A 22,835-nucleotide genomic window follows, 5' to 3' on the forward strand; every position below is an offset into this window, starting at 1 on the left:
CTAAACATACTGGAAAATATTAATATACAACCAAACACCCTAATACTGGGTGATTTCAACTACCCTGCCATTAACTGGGAAAACTACTAGTGTACAACACCTTTGTTCAACGGTTCTTGGAATTCATAAATTCTAGTGCCCTGGATCAACTAATCCATAGTCTCACCAGAGGCTCCAATATCCTAGACCTGGTCATTACCAACATGGGAAATCGATGCTCCACACTTATGGTCACCCCCTCGTTGGTCAGGTCTGACCATAAGCTAATCACCCTTGAAATCCACATCCTAACCCACACCCCAGTAAGGAAACCTCTGTAAAAAACATCTCCAAAGCCAACTTCATGCTACTCAAGTCAGAAGTTACAAACTTCATGACACCCATGCAGATGGAAACTGAAAGTTTGACTGCTGAATCCTACACTAAGGCACTGTATGAGTACATCCACTCGTGCATGAATCGTGCCATCTGAAATGGAACCAAGACACTCTCCTCCAAAAAAAGGAACCAAATCTGGTGGTCTCCTGCCATAAACAAACTTTACAACAAAAGGAAGAAAATGTTGCAGAAAAGCGGAAAATCCCAGGATTCAAAAACCTTCCCTTACCAGCCTCAGTAAGAAGCTGAGATCCCTCATAAAATCCTCCAAAGCTAGTTACAAAAATAAAATTGCCAAAGATTCCAAAGACAACCACAAGGCATTCTATAACTATGTCAAGAATCTAAATGGCAATGCTCAGATCTGCTCTGAGCTACAACAGAATGCCATTAAATATACTGATCCCAAGGATATTGCCAATATCCTGGCAGACTTATTCAGTGCCAACTTCACCCCCCTCTGACCCCCTAAAGGGCTCATCTCAATACTGAAAGATTGCCAAATTCCAGTAATAATGGCCACACAGGTAAAAAAACACAATCTCCAAAGCTAAGAATACAGCATCCATGGGACTAGACAACATCCGTGGCTGTGTACTACATGGACTACAAAATGAACTGGCACCTCACCTAAATGTCATGTTTAATAATGGCCTCACCTCAGGCTTTGTGCCCACTGAGTAGCGAACAACTACAGTTATCCCACTCCACAAGGGGGGGATCAACCTTGGTTCCTGGAAACTACCGCCCCATCAGTCTGACAAGCCTGATCTGCAAGGCCATGGAATGTATTGTCATGGAACTTATAAACAAAGACACTGGTAGCCTTCAAACACTGGACCCCACCCAGTTTGGGTTCATGAAGGGCCTATCTTGTCTCCTGAACTTGACTGACTTTTTCAAATCAGTCTCCAGAGCTGTGAACGAGGGTAAGGCAGTCCACACAGCTTATATGGACATCACCAAGGCCTTCAACACCATCCCCCACTCTGGAATCATAGATAAACTTACTAAGCAGGGCATTAATCCCTACGTCACTCGATGGATTGCCAACTGGCTTACTGACAGAACCCACACTGTAAAAGTAGCCGACTTCAAATCCAGCTCCAGACAAATGACAAGTGGAGTACCTCAGGGTTCAGTCCTGGGACCGCTCTTGTTTGGCGTCTACGTCTCTGAAGTACAGGCCAACACTAAGGGACTCTGGCTAACAAAGTTCGCAGATGACTGCAAACTAGGAGCCATTATTGAATCCCCAAATGATGTGGATATTCTACAAAAGGGCCTTACAGAAACAGATGCTTGGTGCCAGAGCCATGGGCTCAAGCTCAATGTCAAGAAATGTACAGTTATCTCCTTTGGGAAAAAATATGTACCAGTGAATTACCACATAGGTGACAGTACACTAAACACAGAAAGTGTGGAAAGAGACTTAGGGACACAGGTGGACAGTGGTCTCACCTTTGATAACCACATCGCCAAAACAGTTAGGAAATCCTTCTATGTGGCACACCTAATCACTAAAGGCTTTTCATCCAAAAAAAAGGAGGTCATTCTCCCACTGTACTCATCCCTCATTAGACCCATTATAGAATACAACACCCAGTTTGGTATTTACCTCTTAAGACATCTGCAACAACTGGAAAGGCCACAGAAATACCTCACTAAAAGAATCAGAGGCCTAAAACAGATGCCCTATGCTGACCGTGTAAAACACTCCAGCTATACTCTGTTGCATAGTGTCTACTCAAAGGCGATCTCTGCTTAACATACAAGGCCATGTCAAACCCAGAGCTGTTGAACATGCTACACTTAAAGAAATCCTAATCCCTCAGAGCCACATGCTCCAGGGATCTAAACCTTGTCATCACAATGAACAAAACATGCTGGAGGGATAGGTTCCTGACCCAGAGACTCCTCAGACTCTGGAATAGACTGCCCATACATGTCAAGTAGAGTACCTCTATGGCCCTCTTCAAAAGGAACCTTGACGAATGGATGGGAGATAGGAAATTCACCCAGGGGATCATGTCAGTCACCCTGCTAGACCGGGGGCCAGGGAAGTAAATATTGTGGGAAGAAATAGCCAGAGATTTGTCATGGCTGGGCTTGTATAGGCCCTAGGGCTGATAGCCTAGTACCAACCTATGAACCTATGCAAGGGTTTGCAGGTTAGAGTAGGGGTTATGTAAGGGAATAGATTTAATGCAGTGCATTTTTTGTGCTGTGTTTGGTCTGTGTCCTTTTGTCTTGTGTAGTGGTACTGTCAGGGAAGGGATTTTCAGTAATGTAATGTAATGTGTGAGGTTTGAGTTAGGGGCTGTAGTGTGGTTAGGTTTAGCACACGCCCTAACCATAAACCACCAACACCTGCACAGACACATTCCCAACCCTAATACCAACCCAGTTACCTCTGTCTACATTTTGAAATGTCAAAATTGATAGTGACCCTCTGTACAAATGTGTGTATATATATATATATATATATATATATATATATATATATATTTTTTTTTATATATATATATATATATATATATATATATATATATATATATATATATAAAAACTAGGGTGCACTTCATCAAACAGCACAAACAATGATGCAAATTAAATCAATGCTGACAGGTTAAAAGGAAACTTACCTGAACAAATGATGAAAATCAAGTGATCATAAAAGGAACAGATAGCTTCCTTTTCTGATGACTAAACCCATATCCTATCATCATACTGAAGGTGTCTGTATAGTGATAATGTTATGAAAAGGGTTTTTAGTAAGATAATGTGTAGGGTTAGGGGCAGAAGCAGTATCAGGTTTAAGGAGTACGGTGTTCATGAGTAAGATGTGTCACTCGTCTTGTGTAGCTAGTTAAGATGGAGTGGCTCAAGTGTTTGTTTATATACTTTATTACATACAAACACATTAGGATAGATAGCAGCAACATAAAATATAAACAAGCTAACTGACTGACTACTACACATACATACATACATGCTTACACCTCTGCAGCTCACTACAAAATGGCAGTCTTACTTGCATGTGCTCAGTATTTATACACACGTGCTAGCTCACTGGAAAGCTTCTTAAAGGTACACACACACTCTGATCTACATCGTCCCTCTTTACTGAGCTGTCTTGCAGTAATAATGACACTTGGTTAGGCATACAAATTATTCAGAAGATAATGAATAAAGCAACATTCATATCCAAATTGCCTTGTATCTGGAACATGGTCTGGAAATGCCCCTGATCCTGTAATGTAGCAGTTAGGACTGGGTTTAGCAACAGGGACAGTCATTGGTGAAAGATCTGCTTTAGGACTCACAGGTATATTCTCAGGAATAGGGATATTTGCTGGAATATCCTCTGGAACTGGAACATTGTATAAGTCACTCTGAGAACTAGAGTCTTTATCACAGGCAACATGCTGCAATACTGGCTTGGACACCGGTACTAAATGTTTCCAGTTCCATCTAAATTCTACTCCTTGTCATTCCACAATGTGCAATCTTGGGTCTGGACATAAACTTTTCACAACTCCAATCCAATCAAAAGCTTTTGCTGTCTGCATCCTCACTATCTCCCCATCTTGTAATGGATTGAGTGGTTTGCTGGTCTTATCATAATAGGACTTCTGGGAGAAATGCTTTTTCATGAGTTGAGCTTTCACTGCTTTGTTGTTCTTAGCACATGGTACCAACAAATTGCTACTGATTGGTAGTGTGGTTCTGGTTTGTCTTGACGTAAGTCTCTGGGCAGGTGAACCAAGATGTTTATTGTGGGGAATGTTTCTGAGATTCAGAAAAACATCAGTATTGTCTCATTTTGACTTCTCTAACAACTGTTCTGCACTCTGAACTGCACGTTCTGCCAAACCATTTGACTGTGGGTTCTCAGGACTACTCGTAACATGAATAAAGTCCCACTCTTCAGCAAATCACTTGAACTGCTGGCTTGTAAACTGTGCACCATTGTCATAAATAACTTTGTGTGGACTACCATGGACGTAAAAATCTCTCAACTTAGTAATGACAGTGCTGGACATGAGATTAGGAAGTATGTCAATCTAACACCAAGTAATATTGACCATTCCATTCAAAAGTGTCTGTAACAACTGCCGACCAATGTTGTTCAGGAATCTGGTTTAGCTGGAGTGGTTCTTTCTGTCGATGCAGTTTAGACAAGATGAAAGCACTCTCTCAATACCACTAGACATAGAAGGCCAGAATACTAGTATTCTCGCCCTTCTTTTGGTAGAATTAGTTCCTGGGTGGCCATGATGCAAGATGTTAATCCACTCTTGTTGCAAGGATTTTAGAACAATCACTTTGGGACCTTTCATGTTGATACCATTGTCAAACAAAATCTCATCTCTATAAGGAAAATATTGTTGCACTTCTAGAGGTAAACAAGATTGCTTTGGTGGTCGTCCTCAACTGATAAAGTGGTTGAGCTTCTGGATAATTGGAGGTGAAGCTGTACGAGTTCTAAGCTCATCAAGACGTGGAAGAAACATTTCTCATTTCCATGATTTCAAAATCAAGTTTTTCATTTTTATGCTATTCATTGTTTTTTTCTGGGTTATCTGGATAAAGTATCAGTAAAATAAAGAAATTTGCCTTTTGTGTAAACAAGACTGAAGTTATACAAAAATGAAAACTCCGCTGTATGGTACAATAAAGGCTGTCCTCCACAGAAATACACAGAAATAAATAGATTCTAGTTGTTATGTTTTTTATGAATTAAAGTGTTTTGTGTTCGCGGTTCGCTCTGTGCTCAGTTTTTGGAGCAGTATTTGGTGTATTTCTGTGGGGGACAGGCTTTATTGTACCATACAGTGGAGTTTTCATTTTTGTGTATTCGTGGTTTGTGTTGCCAGTGCAGATTGGTTACAGGTTTCTAAGACTGAAGTTATACTTTTGTAATTTCAAAATCATGCATTGTAATATTGTAGGAGCTGTATGCATAGGCTTTCTCAAAACAGTGACTAGAGGTCGGTGGTTAGTCTTGATTTGAATAGGTCGGCCATAAATATAATCATGGAACTTCGAACATGCAAACGCAATTGCCAAGAGTTCTTTCTCTAAATGAGTGTACTGCATCTCAGTTTGGGTTAGAGTTCTCAAGGCATAGACCACTGGTCTATCCACTTGAAGAATGACTGCACCAAGACCAAACTTAGAAGCATCACAAGAGAGAATTACTGGTTTGTGAACATCATAGTATCTTAAAGTAGGTGGGCTGGCAATTCTCTGTTTCAGGACATCAAATGCTGTTTGGTGTTGTTCTAACCAGGACCAAGTCACATCTCTGAGTGTCAGTTCCCTTAGCAGTGCTGAAAGGTGGCTCAAATCTTTAATGAACTTGACAATATAGTTAACTATGACAAAAGAACATTGTAGGACTTGGACATTGTCTGGTGCTGGCACCTCAAGAATTGCTATTTGCTTGAAAGGAGCTGGTTGTAAGCCTGAACTAGTAAAGAAATAATCAACATAAGTAACTTCTTGTAGCCTCAATTTGCACTTCTGAGGATTCAGCTTAGGATTCATGTCACAAGCATGTTCTAAAGCTTTCCTGAGGTTTCTATCATGTTCAGCTTCACCACTGCCTCCTAAAGGAATATCATCTACTATAATAGCCCATGGATAGCCTGAAGAAATGTGTTCCATTGCATGCCAAAAGACTTCCCTGGCAGAATTTATCCCAAATGGCATTCTCAAAAATCTGTACCTGCCAAAAGGAATACAGAAAGTGGTAAGCAATGAAGGCTTTTGGTCAAGCAAAATTTGCCAAAATGAACTTTTTCAATCTAAGACAGAAAAAACATTGACATTTGGCATAAGAGCAGTAACTTCTTCAACTATACGTATTGGATGCTGAGGTTGTTTTAGTGCTTTGTTCAAGTCTCGTAGATCAATGCATATTATTATATCATCTGAGCTTTTCTTATGAGGTACTACCATGGACGTTAGCCATTCAGTTAGTTCATCTATTGGACAAATCACCCCTTGCTGCACCATTCTGTCTAGCTCATCTTTGACTCTGTTCTGCAGAGCTACTGAAACTTTCCATGCTAGTGTGATGACTGGGCTAAATTCAGGGTCTAACTTCGCAACTGGGAGTTTGCCTTTGAAAAGATCAGCATAGGTAGAAAAAATAGCCTGGGTGAAATTAGAACAGCTGTCTTTCAAGCTTACATGGAAGACTTTTTCATTAAATGAAAGCAGCCCCATTTTTAAACTGTCTCTCAGGTCTAATAATGACGGCACATGCCTTTTGACTATGTAAAATTGCAAGTCATAGCTGTTCCCAGCAAAGTAACATGAAAGCACTACTGAGCCTTCGGTCTGAATTTCTTCGCCACCATAAGCAACAAGCTTCGCACACATAGCCAAATCAAACTTCTCACCAGATTTTACTCTAGCAAATATTTCTGCTGACATAACATTGCAATTTGAGCTCTATGGGTCTCCCATTAATCAGAACAGTACAAAATACTTCATTCTTTGCCCACAAATCTATTGCATTGACTGTTTCACCAAGCACAGACACATCATCAACATGAAAAGTAGGGTCACAGTTTTTCAACTGATCAACTCTTGGAATGTTCTCTTTTAATAAAGAATGGACCTCTTGATTTACGAAACCTTTGAAAATGATTCCACTTTTTACACCTGTGGCACTGCTTACTAAAATCTAAGCATTTTCTCTTTTGACTCATGATTTCCACTGCAATTATGACAGTTGACTATGAGGCTAGGTGATGGCACATGCTTCGAGTTTGCTGACTCACCCTTGTGCTTCACTAAGAATGTCCACTTTACAGAGCACAACTTGGAATTTGCTAGGTTCTGGGTTCCACTGAAGTAGCCACTCCCCTAGGCCTCCATCTTTTAACCACATCCTGCATACTATAAACACTAGCTTTGTTGCAGCTCCTTCCAAAGCTATTCTCAATTGTAAGCATGTTTGTGTGCATTTCTGTGAGCTCATACATTTGACAAATCTCTATGGCCTTATTCAAAGCTAAACCACTGTCTCAAAGCAAAATCTTTCTCACTGCATCATCTTTAATACTGCACACAAGCCTGTCTTTTATCACCTCATCCCTTAATTCACCAAATCTGCTCGTTTTAGCCTTATTTCTCAAGTCAGTTTTATATGCTGCAAAGGTTTCACCAGCCTTCTGATCTGTTGTGTAAAATAAGTGCCTTTCCATTGTAATATTCATTTGGGGGGTACATATTTCTTTAAATTTGCATTTTAAGTACTCTGGGTCTTCCCTTGTTTCAGCTGGTACCACTATATGGTGGTTTCCCTCCTCCCCTACATACACAACAGGAGCATACACAAATGAATGCTCTCCTTCATTGGCTTCTGAACCAGCTAAATTAAGCAGAATAAATGCCTTTGTACATGCATCTTTGTCAGAAAATGCAGCCTGTATGAAAATATAGTAACCTTACTCAAAACACATTCCAATTTTCTGCAATATTATTATCAAACACAAGCTGAGCAGATCTGCAAAATCTTTCTGCCATGCCAACAAAGCATGCTTAAATACAGTGCAAAATGGCCCTTGTAAGTATGTAGAAACATACACACACACCAGCTACTTGTAACATCATTCAAATGCACAATAAACTCTTTGAAATACTGTACTTTAAGAAATATTATTTGAAATGACTATATTTTGTGAAATAACTGTACTATAATGCCACACAAACTTGTGAACATTTTGTACCCTTCGGATATTCCGAATAGCTTTAATTAATATGAAAAGTAGCACATAGCAAAAAAAAAAAAAAAAAAAAAAAAATACAGTAGTTTTCATTGTTTTATACATTTTATGCAATTGGGATATTATTTCAAACACTTTCATAACTACTTTGAATATTTTTATCAATTTGCCACAGTTTTGGACATTTTGTTTAAGTAGAAATTCATTTTGAGCATTCAGAGTGTTTCGTTTAATATTCGTTGAGTAAAAAATCATTTAAACGAGTATAGTACCTGGAATTCATTTCCGGCCTGTTTTGAATGTCTTTAGAGCAGTAGAGATGATGATCCACTCCTATATATTCCTCCAGCTTTAACTGAGTGCCTCATGGTCTTTACTCTGGATCCCATTCTGACACCATGGCACGTTTCTTGTGTAGCTAGTTAAGATGAAGAGGCTCGGGTGTTTGTTTATATACTTTATACAAACACATCAGGACTGATAGCAACAACGTAAAATATAAACAGACTAACTGACTGACTATTACACATACATACATGCTTATACCTCTGCAGCTCACTACAGAATGGCAGTCATCTTTGCATATGCTTAGTATTTATACACATGTGCTAGCTCATTGGAAAGCTTCTTAAAGGTACACACACATTCTGATCTACAAGGTGGACAGTGAGGTCTCTTCCTCCTCCTCTTCTTTATTGATCTGTGCTCATTTTAACCCTACCTTGGCCCCTAACTCCAACCCTACACCTTGTCTGATAAATAAAACCTTCCCATAATACTACCACTACACAATACATCTTGGACACACACCACATACAATAGCACAACTGCATAACATTAGATCTCTCCCCTAACTTAGCCCTTACTCCAACCTTAACCTCCAAATGCTCACACATAAACCCCTACCACCTAACCCCTTACTTACATACATACGTACATACACCGCCTAACCCCTTACTTACATACATACGCCGCCTAACCCCTTACTTACATACATACGTACATACACCACCTAACCCCTTACTTACATACATACGTACATACACCACCTAACCCCTTACTTACATACATACGCACATACATACAAATATTTCAAGCACAGGCATCAATGCCCTTCTAACCTACCAATGTACGAAAACACTTATTCCCATTAAAAGTGTCTAGGCCATTCATAAAACTATCTAAACTAGTACTTGCTTTAATGTAACTTGATAGTCTGTTCCATGTATAAGCTGCTCTCTCAGAGAACCAATTAGTACACTTCTCATTCCTATAGAAACTACATAGTTTATCTTATGATTCTCTAGTACTTTTTGATAACCCCAAACATTCCCAGAGGTAGTTGTCCCTAAATGCCCTATATACATGAATTAGATCTCCTCTTAGATATCTATAAGAGGCACTGTACAAGTTCAGAAATTTTAGTCTTTCATAATAACTTAAATTTTCACATCCATGGATGTACTTGGTAGATTTCCACTGTACTATTTCCAGTTTACTCATGCTTGTGTTCTTAGGGTTCCATATTGTTATTCCATATTCAAGTTTGGGTGTAGTATAACTAACAAACAACAACATCATCATTTCTGAGTTCCTAGACTTTAGAAATCTTTGTATTTAACCTATACTTCTATAACTATCATTAAGCAATTGGTTGATATGATCAGAAAACTTCAAAGCTGGATTTACCCATATACCCATGTACTTAAATGAATCTACAGTTTTGGTGTGCTTTATTACATATTCACCTTTCAGTTTATGTCTCCCATATCGCATGTGCTTAGTTTTTGATGTATTTATCAGCATATTATTCTTCTGTGCCTAAATGGTTAACTTATCAAGTTATTTTGCAGATATGCCTTATCTATAAGACATGTAATCAGTTTACCTAATTTCACATAATTTCATTATAGACTGTAGAGCACGTCAGATTCAAAGGTTGGGTCTGAAAGGTATACTCTAAACAAGTAAGGGCCTAGGACAGAGCCCTGTAGAATACCCTGACTGTAACCATGAATTCCACCTATCCAGTTGCTGTATGATACTTGTCATGTCCTATCTGTAAGCCATGCAGCAATCATATTATCAAGAGTGCATCAATACCTAGTCATTCTAATTTATTAATCAATGTTTTATGTATAACCTTGTCAAATACCAGAGTTAAATCTATATAAATTATATCACAGCACAATTTTTCATTCATAGCTGTTTTTATATTGTTATAGAACATTATATTACAGATGGTAATAGATCTGTTTTCAAAATATGCATACTGATATATGGGTTTAAGTTCCAACCAATATAATTGTGACAATAACTTATCCAATATTACCTTTTCCATTATTTTTCCACAACATGAACGTAGACTTAAGGGTCTATATCACTCTGGGTTTGTCCTACTCCCCTTTACCTTAAAGACAGGTTTACTAAGTGCATGTCTCCAGTCTTGAGAATTCACCCCAGATTTATATGACTTAGTGAATAACAGATTAATGGTACAGTAAGTTCTTGCTGAATTGTTCTCAGGTTATTATTACTAATTCTGGTCTCTTCCCTGTGCTTTGTTTGGATCCAGTTTGCACAGTTCTTTTTCAACATAATCTAATTTGATTCCAGTATCAAAGGATAACTGGATGTCACTAGGATGACTTATCACCGCCTTTGGGGAGCCAAACTGTTTTCCATACGATTGTGAAAATATATTGATAATCTGTTGTGCCTGAGAATAAATTTTAGAATTTACACATAGTTTATCAATCTGTATGTCTTTACTCCTTCCGCATTGTATGTATCTATAAAGAGGTTTCCTGCTATGCCCAATATTTTTATATAAACTTTCTTCAGAATTGTCTTGTCTCACTCTATACTCTGTTTATCCAGCTTGTTTATTTCAGTTTTCAAAGTTATAGTTCAACCTCACTTTCATTTCTTATATTTCAGGTATAGTGCTCTTATGGAAGTACTTGATAAAACAAACACCAACAGGGTAATGTACCACCTCAAAAAATAGAAAAGCAAAGTCCAAAAAATAGAGGTAATACTCCAAGACAATCGAAGCCAACCAGGAACTTGATGCAAGAAGTAAAATAAATAACCTTTATTGCTATAAAACAGTGAGCGCTTTCGCGTTACCCAGAACGCTTCTTCAGACTTCAATAAAAAACAACAGTAATAGCTCTGGTTTTATACATAGAGGCAACCAATCATGCACATGTTATTCAAAGGATCCAATAGAACTTGCAGGAATAATCACATGGATAACATTCATTAGTTATATTATATATAGTAAAGTGTACATAGATTCCTTACAAAAACTCAAAAAACTGTATATGAGTATCAACAATTTAAAATCAAGTATATATACTCAACAATATGAGAAATACATACAAAAAATCTTTAATTTCTAAAAATGTATGGTTAAAATATAAAAATATAAAAATCATCCATATGAAAGGGGGGGGAAGGTGCGTGTGTATAAAAGGGGGGGGAAGAGGGAGAGATAAATAATCCTATCTATAATGTAAAGAATAGTGATAAATATCTATAAATATATGTAAAAAACAATCTATAAATGTTAGCGTTTATAAGGTCTATCAGCTAAAAAGGGTCTCAATGACAATTTGTCATTGAGGCCATGTCCTTTGTCCGCTCTGAGCTTGATGATCCATCTGATCTCTTCTTGCTCTGTTTTATTACTAATATTACCCAGTCTCTCTGTTAACTGTTGACGTCCTATGACCATAAAACTAAAAGTATGCGTAGATCCATTGTGCAATACATGTCTCGCCAAAGCATTGGCCTCATTCTCTCTATTTATCGCATAGATGTGTTCTCTTATTCTCTCCCTCAGAGTTCTATTGGTTTTACCAACATAGAAACTCTGGCATTTCTTGCACACCGCTAGATATATAACATTCCTAGATTTACAGTCTGCATAGTCATTAAATTCATATCTGATATTGTTGTCAGGGTGTATAAATATATTGGAATTCATGATGAAGTTACATTGATTGCAACTCCTACAAGCATAAGTACCCTTTCTTTGTGAGTTGATCGTAATACCCCTGTTGTTCTCATAACACAAATGACGTTTAAGAGATTTAGTATTCTTGTAACTAATGACAGGTCTATCACCCACTAGTCCCTTGATGTTATCATCTAAAAGCAAAATGTTCCAGTTCTTGTTTATTATATCCACAACAGAACTGTTAATATTGGTATATGAAATCAATAACCTCTTTCTCCTATTTCTAGATCTAGAAATATACTTATGTGTTTTATTACAATCTTTAATAATAGGTGGTACAGTATGCTCATTTCTAGTATGTTGTAAAGGTAATAAATCCTTGTCTAAATATCCTCTTTCTATAAATTCATGATGCATGGTGTTAACCGCTTGTAATAATGCATCATCCTCACTAATGATACGTGAAAAACGTGTCATCTGATTCTTCACTATATTCTTATGAATATGTGGTGGATGCATACTGGTCCTATGCAAAATAGCATTTCGCCTACAAGGTTTCCTAAATATATCAGATGTTAAATAGCCTCCCTCTAACTTTAATGTAACATCCAAAAAATCTATCTGAGAGGCTGAGGTTGTACCAGTAAAGCTCAAGAAGGTGGTAGTGCCATTAATATATTTCATAAAATCATTGAAGGTATCTACATCACCTTCCCAGATAAAAAGAATGTCATCCACAAAACGTCTATAGTATGTTATGTATCTCGAAAAACTCATATGCTCTAATATATAGGTGACCTCCCAATATGCCATCACAAGGTTGGCATATGAGTTGGCGCAAGATGTTCCCATCGCCACACCTTGAGTCTGCAGAAAGTAATCATCTTTAAAGAGAAAGACATTATTATTCAGGACAATATCCAATAACATAGTAGCTCTTATAATTTCAAAATTATTCATCCCTTTTCTCATTAAGAACAACCTTAAGTAATCTATTCCTATATCATTCGGAATACAGGTAAAGAGGGAGGTTACATCTAACGTTACAAGTATAGCAGGTTGTATAGTACCAATATTGCCATTCTGGACTGATAAAGTCTCTAGAAGTTGCTGAGTATCTCGTAGAACAGAGTTAGTGGAATCTACCATGGGTCTAAGTGTTTTCTCTAAGAAAATAGAGATAGTTTCAGTTATCCACCCACGTCCTGACACTATAGGTCTAAGTGGGGGGTTGGTCATGGTCTTATGTATTTTTGGCAGACCTCTAATAACAGGTACGACTGGATCTTCAATCAAAAAATACTTGTATAAATTCTCATCAATTATTCCACACATGAGCATATCATATAAATCAGCGTGCACTGAACTAATTAACTTATTTAAATTCACTCAATCTAATTTCTTATATGTAGATTCATCAGATAACATTGCATACATATTATCATTGTAAGAAGCACTATCCAATAACACTATGGCACCACCTTTATCAGCTGGCCTTATTGTAATGCTATCATTACGCTGTAAACCAAACAGAGCTTCCCTCTCACCTTTAGTTAAATTATAAAAATCAGGTCTCTTATCTTTACTTTCAAAATATGTGAGCAAATCATTAGTACAGGCCTTCTCAAAAGTTTCTAATAAAGGATGCATACTTGGAATAAAAACAGAAGGTTTCCTAAACACGTTAAGCTCAACATTTTCAACATTGTCATTATTAAATAACATTCCCAATGCCACATTTCTAGTGAAACATTTGATATCCACTACAAACTCACTAACATCCACATCCTGGGAGGGAATAAAGAATAAGCCTTTATTCAACAACTACTTTTCAAAGTCAGTCAATATATACTTGGAAAGATTTACCACTAGGTCCTTGTTATGGGTTTCAGTGTCTTCCTCTGAAACTCGTGGGGTCCTCCTGAATTCTTTCTCTTTCTCGTTGACTGGTGTGGACTCCATGGCTGTCTCTGCTCCACTCGAAAAGGGAGCGGAAAAATAAGATGTGATTCTTCGTTGGAGTGTAAACCTGCATCTGTCGCTGCAGCTACAGTGGTTTTCCTCCGTACCACTTGTTCGATGATCAAAGGAACTGTGTGTGAATCTGTAGCATTAATGCCAGAGTTTCTATGTTGGTAAAACCAATAGAACTCTGAGGTAGAGAATAAGAGAACACATCTATGCGATAAATAGAGAGAATGAGGCCAATGCTTTGGCGAGACATGTATTGCACAATGGATCTACGCATACTTTTAGTTTTATGGTCATAGGACATCAACAGTTAACAGAGAGACTGGGTAATATTAGTAATAAAACAGAGCAAGAAGAGATCAGATGGATCATCAAGCTCAGAGCGGACAAAGGACATGGCCTCAATGACAAATTGTCATTGAGACCCTTTTTAGCTGATAGACCTTATAAACGCTAACATTTATAGATTGTTTTTTACATATATTTATAGATATTTATCACTATTCTTTACATTATAGATAGGATTATTTATCTCTCCCTCTCCCCCCCCCCCTTTTATACACACATATACACATGCACCTTCCCCCCCTTTCATATGGATGATTTTTATATTTTTATATTTTAACCATACATTTTTAGAAATTAAAGATTTTTTGTATGTATTTCTCATATTGTTGAGTATATATACTTGATTTTAAATTGTTGATACTCATATAAAGTTTTTTGAGTTTTTGTAAGGAATCTATGTACACTTTACTATATATAATCTAACTAATGAATGTTATCCATGTGATTATTCCTGCAAGTTCTATTTGATCCTTTGAATAACATGTGCATGATTGGTTGCCTCTTTGTATAAAACCAGAGCTATTACTGTTGTTTTTTATTGAAGTCTGAAGAAGCGTTCTGGGTAACGCGAAAGCGCTCACTGTTTTATAGCAATAAAGGTTATTTATTTTACTTCTTACATCAAGTTCCTGGTTGGCTTCGATTGTCTTGGAGTATTACCTCTATTTTTTGGACTCTTATGGAAGTAACCCGCAGTGGTGGTGCTGCGGTAGCATTGTCGCCTCACAGTAAGACGCTGTCCGGTTTGATTCTCAGCTAGAGTATCTTCTGAGTGGAGACATGCATGAAAGGGCATACCTTCGTTGAAGGTTGTGCGTCAGGGCTGGTAACTTGGCACGTAAAAATCAACTACCAATCATTAGCAGACCAGAGTTCCGCTGTGGCGACCCCTAACCGGGAAAAGCCGAAAGACACAAACAAAGTGCTCTTATGGAAGTATATCCCCTGACGTTGTATGCCTAAATTCAGATGTTAAATTTTTTTTTTTTAATTTTTGTACTCAACCAATTTCTCTTTCAAAACTTTCCACAGTCCATCTGCAGTTTTTCCACTGAACACATCACTCCAGTTAGTTTTACTTAGTGACTGATTTGCTTCCATATAATCTTTAACTAATCTTCTGTGAATTGGTTTAGATTTCACTTTGGTAGAATTATCTAGCAACAAATTAACCTTTATAACCCCATACACATCAATGGTGGCAAAACTTGACGAACAGTAATTTCTTTAGGAGCACAAACAATTTCTAGTATGTTCTGTTGCCTTGCATTGTTTTACAATCTGAAGCAACTGCTGTTCCTGAACATACGTTGTGGATAATTTCCTTACTAATGTTGTTGAATCAATATTATTCCAGTCTGTTTCTGGTAAATTTTAAGTCCCCAGATGATAATATTATTCCCCCCTTGTGTTTCATGGAAGAATGTATGAATTTCTCTAGGTCATGAGCACTTGATTTTGGTGGTCTATACATTCCAAAATTGTTGTATGCTCCAGGGATATTTATATTGTCACAGTTACACAGTTTATAGTATTGGTGTTATCACTGAACATTTAATAATCATAAGTCTCATAACTATCTTTAATTCTTATCATAACACCTCCACTTGATTTTTTTATTAGAATGTTTGCTACCTTAAAAACATACCTTGACAGAACTGGTTTCCAGTTATTGCTCTTGAACCATGTTTCCCAAACAATATCAAAATCAATCTTGTGGAAATGTCGCAAATTTTCCAGTAAAAAAAAGCTTTATTATTAATGCTCCTAGCATTAACAATTATCAGAGATGCATCAAATGTTGCTATCTCTAGACTGTTAAATTTTTGCAAAAATCCTGCCTAGTGTTTGTCAAATATTGCAGAATTTGCTGCAAAATTTCTCTTCCCTGATCTTGACGAATGCCTGCCATCCTGTCTGAACACATGTGCCAAAAAATAGGCTTGGATGCTCTACACATTCCATTTTTTTAAAACAAGACATTTTTTTCCATGTAGGTATTTACCCCAAAAATCTTTTCATTCACAGTGACCTGACTATCCTTTCTATATGTGATTTGTGAAAAATCTGTCCTAACACCGGTATAAGCTATACTATCTGAGACAGCTGTAAGTTCCCTACTAACAGTCAGAGAGTCCTTGCAGATGATATAATTGGTACTAACATGAATATAAACAGATCCATGCTTCCTTATATTAAGGATTGCAAGGCTTGTCTCCTTCTATTTTTGCTCCTGGCAAACATAACACTATTTGATGTTTATTATCTTCTCTGTAGATGTAAGTATCAGTTCCTCTAATAACAGAATCTCACATTACAAGAATTATCATTTCTTACTAGATCTGAATAATCTTCAACTTCTAATGCAGCAATATCTGCTCTATCAATTGTTACAAAGGAATGATCTTTATCACCATTAGTCTTATTAATCCCACTGATTTCATTGCATATTAAATTTGCAAGCATACAATTCTCATACAGCTTATTTTGCACATCCAGAGCTTAAGTCATGTAGTCAACATCTGTCATTCTATTATTTTATATTAAAGCAATGTTCTTCAATCTTTCCATGTTCAGTTTTGATTTCTTCCTTTTCACCTTCCCCTTGCCACTTATTTCTATATTCTCTTTCAGAAAAGTGATGCCCTTTTCTGTAGACTGAAGGTTTTCTGATAGTAAAAAAAATTATCATTCCCTGTAATCTGTGCAGTACATAACAAAGCAGTGTCCTTTTTAATACATATCTTTACTTATTGTACATGTGTAGTCATCATCAGTAAGTGATAAGCAGATCATCCAACTTTAGACATGAGGAACACAGATCACCAGTGTTATTGGGTGTTACTTTTAAATATGCATGCTATCTATTACACTGTACAAGATATTTGTGCTTTAGTAAATCAATAATGGCATAGTTATTTAAGTAATCCATATTCAGCTTCAAATGAATAAAAAACATTATAAAAGAAAAGACTCATCAAAATCAGTAACCACAGAACTCAGAGAGGACTTAACTCAAATAATATGAGATGAATCACATAAGCAATATACAACTAAATACTAAAGTACACTAAAGTTGTTCAGACCATGCAAGTTCTGCAAACGAGACAAAATCAGTAATTCCTTTATATCACATATCACTGCGAGCAGTAGCTTCTGCTTACTATTACTCGCAATTGCACTTCTTTTTGACAGTAAAGATCAATGAATAACAAACCAAGAAAGGATTATTTAAATAAGCTCTGGACTGTCCTCTCTGCAATCTGTGTGACTTTATAGCTCACTAGGCCCTAGAACTTGCCTGTCTAAAACCGATCCCTTTATAACAACCAATAGTGAAAATTAAAGGTAAAGACATAAAATAAATCAAACTGTATTTATTTATTTATTTCAGTTTGATGACCGGGGGGGTCCACTGGGCTCAGGAGCCTGTTTTCAGTGGAGGCCCGAGGAGAAAAGCTCCACATTACATAGCAAACATTAAATTTTCAAATTAAAGTTACAATTCAAGATGCAGATACATTAAGATAAGCAAATTAAAGTTAATATTGAGGATGCAGATACATTATAAAATCAGAGACATGAACTGGTACATTGGTTACTTCACACATGAGTCATATGTTGAGATGAAATGTTTCAATGGTTATATAGAATATGTGTCTTGTTTGGGCAGTTATGGCAGAACAAGTACAAATGATAGGGAGAGGAGAAAAGGGAGAGTAAACTATATACAATATATACAAAATGTACATGAGACAACACTGAAGAGTGAGTCATTTCCAGGGGAGTTAAGTAGTAGGCAAAGGGAAGTAAGGAAAATACAATTTAGAGTGGAGAGAGAAGAAGGCTAGGTGGGGAAAGTGCAATTGCACTTCCAGTTAGAGAAAAAGTAGGAATGGAGATGGGATTTGAAGTTATCAAAGTTTTCAATAGTTCGTAGAGAAGGAGTGAGAGAGTTCCATTTTTTGGCTAAGGAGAAGGACAGGATGTGCCGTCCAGCAGGGCAGTTTGGTTTGTAGACAGTGATAAAGTTTAGGTGAGAAGATCTAAGTGACCTGTTAGGGGCGTATGGTTGTAAGATGTTGGAAAGAGCAGGACATATAGTAGGGTTAAATAATAGCCTATGGGCAGTAGTAAGTTGGAGTTAGTCAAGATGGTTGGGAAGTTCTAGCCAGTTAAGTAAGTGGAGGGCAGAGCAATGGTGGGAGGAGTATTTGGCTTTTATGGCAAATCTGGACATTTTATTGTAACAACTTTCCATTTTGGAAGAGATGGAGGCAGATAAGTTAGTTAGTATAGGGGCACCATACACTAGAGAGGGCAGAAGGGTAGGTAGTGGCAAGGGTTTTTCTATTAAAAGGAGTGACATAGTGGATGTTTCTGTAAAGCAGTCAGAGTTTTTGATGTGTTTTCTTGATGTTTAGTTGAATATGGGTGTCGAATTTTAAGTGTTCATCTATGGTAACCCCAAGTAGTTTGGCATAGGGAACAATTTCTATAGTAGAATTGTGTGACTTCTAATTTGGAAATAATTTTTTATCAAGAGGGGAGGATTTTGAGGGTGCTAAGAGTCGTATTTTGGATTTGTTAGCATTTAGAGATAGATGGTTTTGTAGCATCCAGTTCTCAGTGGTGGAGAAGGCAGTCTGTGTGTATGATTGAAGTTCTGGGAGGTTGGTGGCACAGCAGATTAAAGTGGAGTCATCAGCATATTGTACTATTTTTGTATTTGGGATGGCAGAGTGGAAATCATTGATAAAGATGTTAAACAGCATTGGGCCAAGAATGGATCCTTGGGGTACTCCAGTAAGAGTGGGAAGAAAGTTTGAGATGCCTTTCCTCCATTTTAAAGCTTGAGATATGTCTGATAGGTAACTTGAAAACCAGGACAGGGTATTGTAATAAAGGTTTAGATTAGCAAGGTGGCTGAGGAGATGGGCATGGGAGATTGTGTCAAAAGCCTTGGAGAGGACTAATAAAACTGTAGAAACTATTTTTCCAGAGTCACGGGCATGGTTGACTATATCTAGGAATGAGAGAAGAGCAGTAATAGTGCTATGGCCAGGGCAGAAATCATGTTGGGTTTGAGATATAAGATGGTTTATGGTTAGGAAGGGCATTAGTTGGGTATGAACACATTTTTCCAATATTTTTGATATTGGGGAGAGGATAGCTATGAGGCGAAAGTTTGAGGTATTATTATTTTTACTGCCTTTGTGGAGAGGATGTATAAAGGCAGTACGCCAAAGTTTGGGGACATAAGATTCTTGTATGGATCTCTTGATTAAGATGCTAATGGGGAGGGCGATGCCATCTATAGCAATTTTTAAGAAGTTAGAGAGAATGTTGTCTGGGGCATTGGAGCATGGTTTTAGCTTGCTGAGGAGTTTTTTTATGTAGGAGGTTGAAATTGGTTTAAGTTCAAAGGTAGGGAGAGAGTTAGGTTTAGAGGCTGGGGTAGAGTGGCTAACTTGTGTGGGTGGGGTATTTGGGTAGGACTTAGTTCAGCTATAGAGTTAATAAAGAAGGGGTTGACTAGAGTGGCAATTTCTGGATCAGTCTTAGTAGTGTCAGGGCAAGGGTTGTTTTTGGTGCCTGGGTTAAGGAGTGAGTTGATAGAGTTCCAGAATTGTTTGGGGGTTTTGGAGTGGTTGGCTTGGAGATTCATATAGTGGGATTGTTTGTCTTTGATTACATGTCTTTTGGTGAGGTTGCGGAGTTGCTTATATTTAAGAAGTACTGTTGTCAGGGTGAAAGCGCTTGTGGTGAATTTTTTAAAAAATAAATCTTTCTACTGGCTGACACCTGCTGCTGCCTGGACCATTTGTTTGATTATCAGTTTTCCTTTTCGGTCCTGCATCTGTTACTACTGTATATTTAAGAAGGGTTTCATGATGTTTATTGTGCTGAGAAAGTTTCCAGCATTTATCTCATTGTTGCATAAGTTTTTGGTTTCCTTAGTTAGTCATGGTGCGGGATTGGGTTTGACTAATAGATTCTGGAGGGGCTTGCGTATTAAGTACATTTAGGAAAGTAGAGTTGAAGTAATCAATGGCGTTATCTAGAGGAAGTGTTTTTAGATTATTCCAGTTAGTTTGTTTGAGGGTGTTAGAGAAGGTTGTAGGGTTGAAGTTCGTAAGGTTATGAGTATGTATATATTGGTGTTGGTGAGGAAAGGAATGGGTTGCTCGGTGGATGAAGGCAGACAGGTGGTCACTAATAGAGTCGGGAAGGATGCCTGAGTCTAAGATGTTGTTAGGGTGGGTAGCTAGGATCCAGTCCAGAGTGGATCCAGGAGGATTGGTTTTGTTGGGTCTGGTGATAGAGTTAGTAAATTGAGTAAAGTTGAAGAGATTGACAGATATGGCAGGATTTTGGCTGTTAAATTTGTTCCAGTCTAAGTTAATGTCACCTAGAATGTAGGTCTCTAGGTTAATATTAGTTGAGGTCCATTGGAGGATTTCTTCTAAAGTAGTGGTGCTGTTACCTGGGGGAATATAGATGGATATGATGCAGATACTTTTATGATTATTCATTTGTAGCATTTGTAGCACACCTATTACAAGTCCTGCATTGTTAAACTGATGAATGGGGTTTGGGTATGGAATAATGGGGAGTATATTAGACAATATCAAGGCTACCCCTCCACCTTTTCTATTCAAGTGGTCATATCTAAGGGCTTGGTAACCAGGGGGTGGGATTTCTGAGTCAGAGATGTATGGTTTTAACCAAGTCTCAGAGACGGCTACAATGTCAGGTTGGTCCTGGTTAAGCCAGGCATGGAAGATAGTTGCTTTGATTCGTAGACTTTGGGCATTGAGAGTAACTAATTTCTGGCTTTTGAGGCTGGTGATTTTGGTAGTTTTTGGGGGGATTGGGTTGTAAATAAATCTTTTTGTCTACAAGATAGCACTTCCTTCCTACAAACAGTGAAAAACAGTGGTAAAAAATAAAATATAAATTCAAATAAAACTTTACTTACCAGTCAACTCCACAGTAAATATTTTATGCATTTTACCCTCAAACACTTGCATTGCACGTGCATATTTCTACCCAACGCCTAAACTTTCAGTACATCCAAAGGCTATGGAATTAAAAATTAGAACCAACACTTAGCTCCCAAAGTAAAAATTGCACTGTCTGAAATCTCCAACCTTTAGCAAATTGTACATGTGAAAAAATATATGTGCAATTAATAAAATGCACCCAACACAATATACAGTATTGAAAAAAAAAAAAATATATATATATATATATATATATACACACACACACACACACACACATATACACACATGCATACACACAAATATATAAGCACAGCAAGAACAAAAATATGCATATATATAGCTATATATATGGCACCTAAAAGATCAGCATAGAAAAGAAAAATAATTACAAAAATAAGATTAAATTAATCATCAATTTAGTGGCAAACGAGTTTTAAATTAGTAATCCAACTGTTATCTTAAATAACAAAAAGTAACCACATGATGGATAAACTGAAAGTCCCATGCAGTGAGAACTCTCATTGGATGCTACATGTGCATCTAATAAAATGCAGTCAAAATGAATGTAATAGTGAATGGTATATGTTTTCTTCTAAATGCATAAAATGACAACTAAACCTGTAATTCAAAATGGAAATCCAAAAACATATCAAACTCCTACTAACTCCAACTAAATAAATACAAGACATTTTAAACAAGTCGATAGGATTACATATGCAGCTTGTTTTGCTTCTGCAGGCATAAAAAAACAATAAGTTATAGTTTCATAGTTTAGTACTAGGCTATCTGCCCTGAGGCATTTGCAAGCCTAGCCCTAGAGATGTGGCTTTCACCACCCCATGTAGTGGTACTAAGGTGTATAGGATAAATTTAGAATACTGTGCCTTTGTCTAGTAGTGACACATTGAAGACCCCCTTACTTATTAAAATTAGTTTACTGTGCCTCTGTTAAGTAGTGACACAGGGGTGACCCCCTGGGTAAACCTACGATCTCCCATTGACTCGTCAAGATTTCTCTTGAAGAGAGTCAGTGAGGGGCTCTGCCTAACATGGACTGGGATTTTGTTCCAGAGTATGGGAAGCCTCTGAGTTATGAATCTGTCCTTAATTTTCATATCAGGGTAAATGATTCCAAATGTATTTCACCTGCCTTTACCAAATATAAGATACTGCACATGTGCATTATCCATGGTATACGCAAACAGAATTAATGCCATTACATTATGTCTCAAATTGAAATAATGGGATTAGGATAAAAGCTTATTCATAGTCACTGTACATATGATGAGCAGGAAATAAAATGTTACACTTATATTAGGAAAACATTTTTTTTTAACATGACTCATTTGGGTTATGTCCAATTTAAAAGGCTGGACAAATTGTCACTAAAGTTAGTAATTGAATATCACATTTCTA

This window comes from Protopterus annectens, chromosome 15.part0, assembly GCF_019279795.1.
Source record: "Protopterus annectens isolate FY-2018-M chromosome 15.part0, PAN1.0, whole genome shotgun sequence".
Taxonomy (NCBI): domain Eukaryota; kingdom Metazoa; phylum Chordata; order Ceratodontiformes; family Protopteridae; genus Protopterus; species Protopterus annectens.